At 48.1% G+C, this 9,000-nt stretch overlaps 1 protein-coding gene across 5 annotated transcripts in view; it reads right to left on the minus strand.

Annotated features, from left to right (window-relative positions):
• Nucleotides 1-8,947, minus strand: part of LOC122365926 (fukutin-like) — a 32,088-nt gene extending 23,141 nt beyond the window's left edge. The window contains exon 1 of one of the 5 annotated variants that reach the window (XM_043337573.1): nucleotides 8,873-8,947. The gene's annotated coding sequence lies outside the window, so the exon portion shown is untranslated. Of the gene's footprint in view, nucleotides 1-8,717 lie in introns of all 5 variants that reach the window. The other 4 variants (XM_043337575.1, XM_043337574.1, XM_043337577.1 and 1 more) reach the window with 4 other exon arrangements.
• Between the last annotated feature and the right edge of the window lie 53 nt (nucleotides 8,948-9,000).

Raw genomic sequence — 9,000 nt, forward strand, 5'->3', positions numbered from 1 at the left:
GTCCTTGCAAATGTTTTGAAGTAGCTTAAAGCTTATCAGTCCCCTATTTGTGAGCAAAGTTACGGTCCAAGGCCGCCCCAAAGTCAATGTCACGCAACAGTATTTACTATTTAGGGTGTAACGACATTATCCGGACATATATTTTTCGCCATATCTGTTTGCAGTTTCTTTTCTTATGTTGGAAGCGGGAATGCTGGCTGTATAAGTGCCTCTGGTATCGGCTCTCAACTCAGCGGTGACCTGACTTTGCCAGATGACTCTTGCTCTGAGGAATTAGTCGAGTCACCGACGGGTTCATTTGATAGCTTTCGTCTAAGGCAGGCAGTGACGTACCCAAGGGGGGGGGGCACGGGGGCCAAGGCCCCCCCCTGAGCGCCTTCGGCGCTCAGGGGGCCCCTCAGGCCCCAGGATATTTTTTAAACACTGGATAAAACGTCTTTTACTCGGAAGAAAAATTGATATTAAAGTTTCATTTATGTGCCCTGGGTACCCGAGGGGCCCCTGCAGTCATCCAAGGGCCCCCAGTTTCCTGGACCCCTGGTCGCCTAGGGGGCCTCTGGTAGCCGGGGGCCTGGTCTCATGGGGGCCCCTGATAGCCTGTGGCCCCTAGTCGCCTAGGGGGCCCTGGTCGCATGGGGGGCCTCTGGTCGCATGAGGCCCCTGATCGACTGGGAGCCCCTAGTTGCCTAGGGGGCCCTGATAGCCGGGGGCCTGGTCGTATGGGCCCCTGATAGTCTGTGGCCCCTAGTCGCCTATGGGGCCCTAGTCGCATGGGGGGCCTCTGGTTGCATGATATTGAGGCCCCTGATCGCCTGGGGGTACCTAGTCGCCCAGGGGGCCCCTGGTAGCCGGGGGCCTGTTCGCATGGGGCCCCTGGTTGCCTGGGGCCCCCGGTCGCCCCTAGTCGCCTGGGGGACCCTGGTCGCCTTGGGCCCCTGGTAGCCTGGGATCCCCTGGTCGCCTGGGGGCCCCTGATCGCCTGAGGGCCGCTGGTCGCCTAGAGGGCCCCTGGTCGCCTGGGGGCCCCTGGTAGCCGGGGGCCTGGTCGCATGGGGCCCCCTGGTCGCATGGGGCCCCCTGATCGGTTAGTAGTAGAAAGATCAGAGGAAAATGTTGCTACAGTAAATTTATATAAAGAACAGCTTGAAGAACACAGAAAGCCAATCATCAACGGTCTTATTGTTCGGTCAAGAGCTAAATGGTACGAGGAGGGAGAAAAATCTTCTAAATACTTTCTCGGCCTCGAAAAAAGAATGCTATTAAAAAGACGCCAACAGCCCTTAATATTAACGGACAGAAGGTCGCTAAAAGTTCCTTAATCCTTGGTGAATTTACAAAACACCTAGCTAGTAAATATAATAAGGGTCATATCATGTCATCCTCAACAGAAGACTACATCAAGTCTAACACCACAAGTTCTTTAACAACGCATGAACGTTCTGTCCTAGACGAGCCTATAACATTCGAAGAACTAACGACTGCGGTGCAGAAAATGAAAAAAGGGAAATCTCCAGGATCTAACGGATATACCGCATGTTTTTTCAGACGTTTTTGGGAGAAATTGGGACCTTTCCTTCATAGAGCATTTACCTCATCATTTGAACATGGAAAGATGCTTCTAACACACCGAGAGGGTATAATAACCATGATCCCAAAAGCAGGAAAATCACTCGATAGCATAAAAGGTTGGCGACCAATAACTTTGCTAAATGTAGATTTCAAAATAATATCAGCCGCTATATCATCCAGACTTCAAAATGTTATTGATAAACTAATAGACCCATGCCAGACAGCATATATTAAAGGCCGGTATATTGGTGAGAACACGCGTCTTGTGTACGATACAATAAGTAATTTGATACAAAACCAAAGTTCAGGACTGATTACGGAGCGAGCGAAGCGAGCGTAGTCTTTCCTTAGATTAACGGAAATTTCTGAGTATGAGCGGCCGGCCGGCCGGCCGGCCGGCCGGCCGGCCGTGGTCACGCTTTTGCGAGGCTTATATCTCAGCAACCACTTGACCGATTTACATGCGGTAAATTTTGTAGGGTAGCTTCATTCCTTCTACCAAGTATTGGACTATTCCCGATGCATGTGGGTGACCCCTTATGCACGTGCCACGTGCAAAACGAAGAGGTGTCAGTTTGGTAATTGTTGCAATATCTCGGTAACTACTTGGCCGATTGCGCTGAAAGTTGGCATGTAGGTAGGCACCCACTAGGCACTGCATATCCATGTGCCAGAGTTGGGGTGCTGCTGCACGTGCGCACGTGCAGGGGTCGTTTCCAGATCTCGAGAACGGCTCGACCGATTGCGCTCAAATTTGGTACACAGTTAGGGACCGGTTAGTAGGGTGCCGTGCACAAGTCAGTTGGGACCCATTTTGCACGTGCGCACGTGCAGGGTGCCGCTTCCAGATCTCGAGAACGGCTGGGCCGATTGTGCCCAAATTTGGCACATCGCTAGAGACCGGTTAGTAGGGTGCCGTGCACAAGTCAGTTGGAGGTACCCCCTCGCAATTTCGCACGTGCAAGGCCCACCCTCTCGCTCGCTCCGTTAGTCGCCCCAAAAGGCGTTATACTGGTTATGTCTGTCGATTTTGAGGCAGCCTTTGATTCATTATCCTGGTGCTTCTTGGCCAGAACGTTGGAAAAGTATAACTTTGGTCCGGTCTTCCGTAAAACAATCGAGCTGGTATATCTAAACAACCAAAATTTTTCGCGAATTTTGTTAAATGGTTACCTAGGAGAAAAAATTAAGTTGAACTGTGGGATACGACAGGGTGACCCAGCATCAGGCTATTTATTTAACCTTGCAGTCAACATATTGGCAACGAAAATAAAAGAAGCCAAGGAATTTAAAGGTATAAAAGCCATTGACAATTTAGACGTTAGGATATCGCAATACGCCGATGATACACTGCTGTTCTTAGAAAACAAAAATTGCCTGAAAGGAGCTCTTAAAGAATTAGGAAAATTTTCAGAGGCCTCTGGACTAAATTTAAACATTGAAAAGTCGACATGTCTTCCGGTCGGTTTTTCCCCGTCTAGTGAAGAGGAAAATGATTTTGGTATTAAGTGGGTTAAGGAAATGAAAATACTAGGCATTATCTTTAACAATATGAACAAGAATGTAACAAAAATTAACTTTGAGCCTAAACTTTTACAAATTCAAAAAGAAATAGCACAGTGGCGCAGAAGGAATTTGACGGTTCTAGGACGAATAGCCGTGGTTAAGTCATTACTCATCTCACAACTAGTACATTTGTTCACAGCTCTGCCGAATCCCTCACAGAATGAACTGAAACGCCTTAACACATTGTTGTACTCATTTGTATGGGCAGGCAAACGCGACCCAGTCAAACGTGCTAAGTTGATTCAAAAATATCACAATGGAGGATTAGCCATGGTTGATATCGAAGCATTTATGAAAAGCATTAAGCTGACGTGGCTCAAAAGACTAATGAAAGCGCAAGCTCCGTGGGCAGCTTTTTCCAAATTGGAATTGCCACATATTCAAGACATCCTATGTTACGGAAGCAAGCGTCTGGGAAAAATAACGGCTAAAATTAGTAACCGTTTTTGGAAAGATGTATTAAACGCATTTACGTCTTTCAGTCAGCAATACCAACCAGAAGAAACACAGATCCTCTCTGAAAGCATGTGGTTCTCAGACTACACGAAATTTAAATCATCCATCGTAAAAAGTTGGCATTCAAAAGGGTTGCGTTTCATCATTGACCTATTTAACGAAGAAACAGGAAAGTTGCACGCGAAAGACAGCTTACAAACAGCATATAATATAAACATGACATTTATTTGCTATGAAGGCTTAATGAGAAGCTTACCAGACTCCGTTAAAGCAATGTCAATACCTAAAAAATGTCAACCAACAATGCCATCGCGAATGAACCTAGTTATGAATCATCCTCATTTTTCACGTTTTTCTCATTTTTCACATTGGCCCCTAGTCGCCTAGGGGGCCCTAGTCGCATGGGGGCCTCTGGTTGCATGATATTGAGGCCCCTGATCGCCTGGGGGTACCTAGTCGCCCAGGGGGCCCCTGGTAGCCGGGGGCCTGTTCGCATGGGGCCCCTGGTTGCCTGGGGCCCCCGGTCGCCCCTAGTCGCCTGGGGGACCCTGGTCGCCTTGGGCCCCTGGTAGCCTGGGATCCCCTGGTCGCCTGGGGGCCCCTGATCGCCTGAGGGCCGCTGGTCGCCTAGAGGGCCCCTGGTCGCCTGGGGGCCCCTGGTAGCCGGGGGCCTGGTCGCATGGGGCCCCCTGGTCGCATGGGGGCCCCCTGATCGTCTGGGGGCCCCTGATCGCTTTGGGGACCTGATCGCATTGGCCCTTGGTCGCCTGGAGGGCCCTGGTCGCCTGGGGCAGTGGGGCCCCTAGTCATCTGGAGGACCTGGTCGCCTGGGAACCCCTGGTCGACTGGGGGCCCCTGGTCGTCTGAAAGTACGCTTATCACCTGATTGATCCCAAATCATCTGAGTGGCTACTGGCTACTGGATATAAGTAGTGACTGGAGTAGGCACTCATCTGAAGGAGCCAATATCTTTCACAGTGCCGGAGATATCACAGAAAAACAAAAAGGCTAAACTGAATGCCCCCAACCTTGGCCCCAAAGGCGTCATTGGCTAACACAGGGATGTGGGTCGATTTGCAATCGCATTTCCTCCTAAGTCCTATTCCTCCAATTAATACAGTGTCCTAGAATTACCCAAGCCTTTATTTTCTGGCTAAAAGTACAATTGCGCTCGTTTCCTAGTGAAACATATAATAACCGCGTTTACATAGGGCTAGTTGCCAGATAGTGGAATTCCGATAACGAGACATTTATTCCCCACTATTATATTATATACCTACATATCCGGAATTGGAGGATGTTCAGTAATTGAGGCGCTCGCTCATAAAATGCCGTGCGTTTCATGCACACTCCTCAAGCAAAAATATTTTTACTTTCCAATTTTCCACATTTTCTCAAGGCTTAGACCGTTACAGAGACCGTTTTAATTGACTTTGATGAAGTTGAACGCGAGAAATCACAACCAAATGCTACATTAGGTTGTAAAGAACTGAATTGCGTTTTCCCACACACGTGGCGTTTTCTCACCTACGTCTGCAGGAGAGACCGGACCCACTATGCCCCCCCCCCCCCACCCCACCCCACCATCGAAAGGTTCTTCATGACTCCCGGGGGCCCCCGGGGAACCTGGGGGGGCCCTATACACTGTGGGGGGCCCCTTCGAAAGCAGGTGGCCCCCTCCTGGGCGAAATCCTGGGTACATGCCTGAAGGCAGGGGAGAGAAAGGAACACACTCTCTCTCTTTTTGTATTAAAGAATCATGCTTTTGGCATGGCGGCAATGAGCCTGAAGCTGGTCTGCCAGCAGCTCTATGGACATCAGCAGCAGCCAGCTGCACATCTGCTTGAGGCGTAATAAGCTGGGACTTGATTGGTGAACACAGCCCGGCTGCGACCGCAAAAGCCACCCTTTGCCAACGCAGATTGACCTGAATTCAAGACAGATAATAAGAGGGCCCACATCGTGAGTCATGACCCACCGCTATCCGCCCCTTACCTTGGTTCTTCTGCTCATCAAACTGAAAAAGACAACGAAATTGACGGGAAAATATCCAGTGCACCACCTTTGGCCTCACGCCAAGACGCATCCACTGGTCGAAGGAAGACATGAGCAAGGTGGTCTGGTGGAATGGGTAGCTATTCGCGCAGTATTGTCCTTTGAACCGTCAAAGCGGCCTTGTGTTGGCTGCCAGTAACTCAAACGTCCCGGTCGTCACCGGCGTCAAACATCGGGCCAAGATCCAGATCTGGAGCATATTCAGCTGCTGTGCGATGTTCCAGCTGTGCATTGTGTCACAGAGGACCACCATCAGTGACGAGTATTACCGGAGCAACATCCTGTCAGACAAATAGTTGAAGCCGCTCAACCGGACGGCACGGGAGGGCTCGGTTTCTAAAAGCGCACTGATGTTTGATTCAAACCACGCTGCCTTCGTGCAGGCTGGAGCGCTACATTAAAGTCCGTAGGAGAATGAGAAGTGACGGCGGGAGAAGCTCTTATCCTTCTGGACTAACGGGCTACGGCTTGGAAATAGTTGTCATCCTAATTCCATTGAGATCTTATGGACTTTTGTCCAGCAGGAGGTGAATGAAGGGACACCCGGCACCAGGACCACCCAACTGTATGTAGGCACATGCTAATACGGCGTCGGTCCACATCAAACCCACTGTGCTTGAAAACCCAGTAGCTGTCATGCTCCAGGCATTTCTAAATATAATCTTATGAAAAATCGCTATATTATCATCAAAAGGAAAAAACCTCAGGTTGTCATGTTTCTTAATTACAGCGGAAAGAAAGTTGTCCGGATAATTTCGTTACACCCTGTATCCTTCTATAGGCTATTTCACTGATACGTCAGCCATAATAATTATGTCACTTTTGTCATCCTGAGGCTCTAAATGAATGCTTAAACCAAAAGAACATGACAAAGTCGTGACCAGCGACTTCAAATACAGCAAATGAGACTGATCATGTGTAAAAGTCAACCAAAGGCCATTCGAGGTCACATGAGGTCAACATAAAACTGGACCTTTTCAAACAACCTATATGTCATTCGACACGTCTTGATATGACTAATGCGTTGGTACCACTGTCTAGGACCTTTTTTGTTGAAGAAATCTGCAAATAAGCCGCAGCTCGGGGTCGCTGACCTGCCATCTAACCTAATGTAGGTATAAAAAAATGTGTTTGTATTTTTTTCAGAAACCCTTAGGCATTCGGGGGCTATCGCAACTATTCGTCCGGGGTGGGGTGGGAAAGGGGGAGGAGGACGAAAAACACCCTCCACGGGCCCGCGTGGGTTAACGCCTCTGACGAGTGTTACGGCTGACAGAATGTGTCCGTACAAGTTGGGGAGCCGTGGCGACGCCCCTGCTACTGTGGGCTCTAAACTGTAGTCACTAGTCTCAGGGATGGAATGGAAGCATAGGTTGTGGTTGTGTTATGCTCTTTAAGGCCTTGCTTTTACTCCAGAGTATTTACTTTAGCCTATATGGAAATATGTGAGCACATTGCATTGCACATACCATCTGCATCAATGTTTGAGGCTGGCCATCCACTTTTAGTTTCTCTTAGTCGGTAGCTTTCAGCCTGGAACTTGTTCCACTGGTGAAGCGCCTGCAGACAAGACTTACTATTGCATTAATCATCCAGCTGCACTATTGTTGGCACTGATGTCACACTCAACTTGGACAGAAGTCCTGATGATGCCACCAGCTGGTATTTTATTGCCTCGGTAGTAATATGTTGAGGACTGAGGTATTTATCATTTATTTATTTATTGAACGTCTTTGGACCATCCACAGGAGCCGTGGCTATTCTCAGTCCAGTGTCACAATCGCTGAACAGTAGTAAAAGTGGGTAAAAAGGTACATGCATTCACATACACACATAAAACGCATAATAAAAGAAAAAGAGAAACATCACAGCGCAAGTTACAAGTTTCACAAGCGGTAAATAAGCCTCACAGACGATAGGTAACTATACCGGAACAGCACCTACTCGTACTCTCTCTTGAGGTAAAGACGCAAGTTCTTTTTGAAGGCATCATGCTTGAGGGCAGTCAGCTCCACCGGCACACCGTTGTAAAGCTGCGGTGCCCGGTACGCAAACTGGCGTCTAAATACCTGCCTTCGATCGGATGCGAGGTAATACCTAAGTCCTAAGCTGGTGCAGGTTGTATTGATAGTTGATACCTAATAGTATGGAATTAAATCCTTATATTAGCTATCAACCACCCTGCAAAATTGGTCCTGGCCCTATCTGGTTTTACTCTGGCAAGCTCTGGCACTTTACTCTGGCCGAAGTACAGGCAAGGTCTGGAGCTCTACTCACTACTGGAGTTGACACACGATCCTAAGGCTCGACCATACCACAGCCGGACTTCAACTTATGCCACATCAGCCGTGCTCAGTGCTGTACCTCAACCCTACTGCAGCCACAGTAAGTCAGAGCAGCTACGAGGCAACCGGACCTGGCTTTAGCATGCTGTGGCAGGGAGCTGAACTTGGCAGTCCATAACCATACCAACTGCTGAGCGTGAGCGCTATGGCAGACTGGCTGATTGGAATGGAGCCATGCCAGACTGCAAAGTATGGCACGCAGGTTGACGAGGCACACCGGTCCAAGTTCAAAATCCGCACCAACCCTTCAAACTGAGCTGGAAAATCCGCACCAAAGCGGGCCGAGAGCCCAAAAAATCCACACCGAACCGGGAACCCACGGTAAATGTCAAGATTAAGTCCTAAGCAGATTTCATTGTTAAATTTTTCATATTTTTACATTATTTGACATCCTGAATCCAAAAATAATACTCATATGTGATATGTCTCGCAAATAGAAGAAAAAACATAATCAAACCTGACCTAGCCTTACCTACTTACCTATAACCTACCAACCTACAACCTACAAAACTACAACCTAACAACCTAAAACCTACAAACCTACCTACCTTACCTACAACCTAAAACCTACAAACCTACAACCTAACCTAAAACCTAAAATTGTTGCTGTTACATATTCGTATCAACAGCGTCACAATTGTAGTTAGGACCTAAACTTGACCTATTGATATACCGAACCCACAGGCAATTATAATGCAAGGGACTTAATTCATCTACTATAATTACCTATTTCCCGTCCACTTTCAGTTTCACTTACGGCTTGAGCAACGCCCACCACGTGACGTTGTAACTGGTGAAGATGCCTATCAAGGGTTTAAGCATAAAAATGACACAATACCCATTGAAATATTAGGAAGCTGCAGATTCAATTTATTTCTTGCATTCGTCATTGCAACTTGATTGCAACTGAGCCCAAACAAACGGGTGCGGTTATTTTTTCTCATCTTAGTTTGCTATTTTGGCGCGATTTTGACAATTTCTGGCGCATTCCACTTATTTACTTTAGCGG

Source organism: Amphibalanus amphitrite, unplaced genomic scaffold, assembly GCF_019059575.1.
Source record: "Amphibalanus amphitrite isolate SeventyFive unplaced genomic scaffold, NRLGWU_Aamphi_draft 000773F_arrow, whole genome shotgun sequence".
In the NCBI taxonomy this organism is placed as follows: domain Eukaryota; kingdom Metazoa; phylum Arthropoda; class Thecostraca; order Balanomorpha; family Balanidae; genus Amphibalanus; species Amphibalanus amphitrite.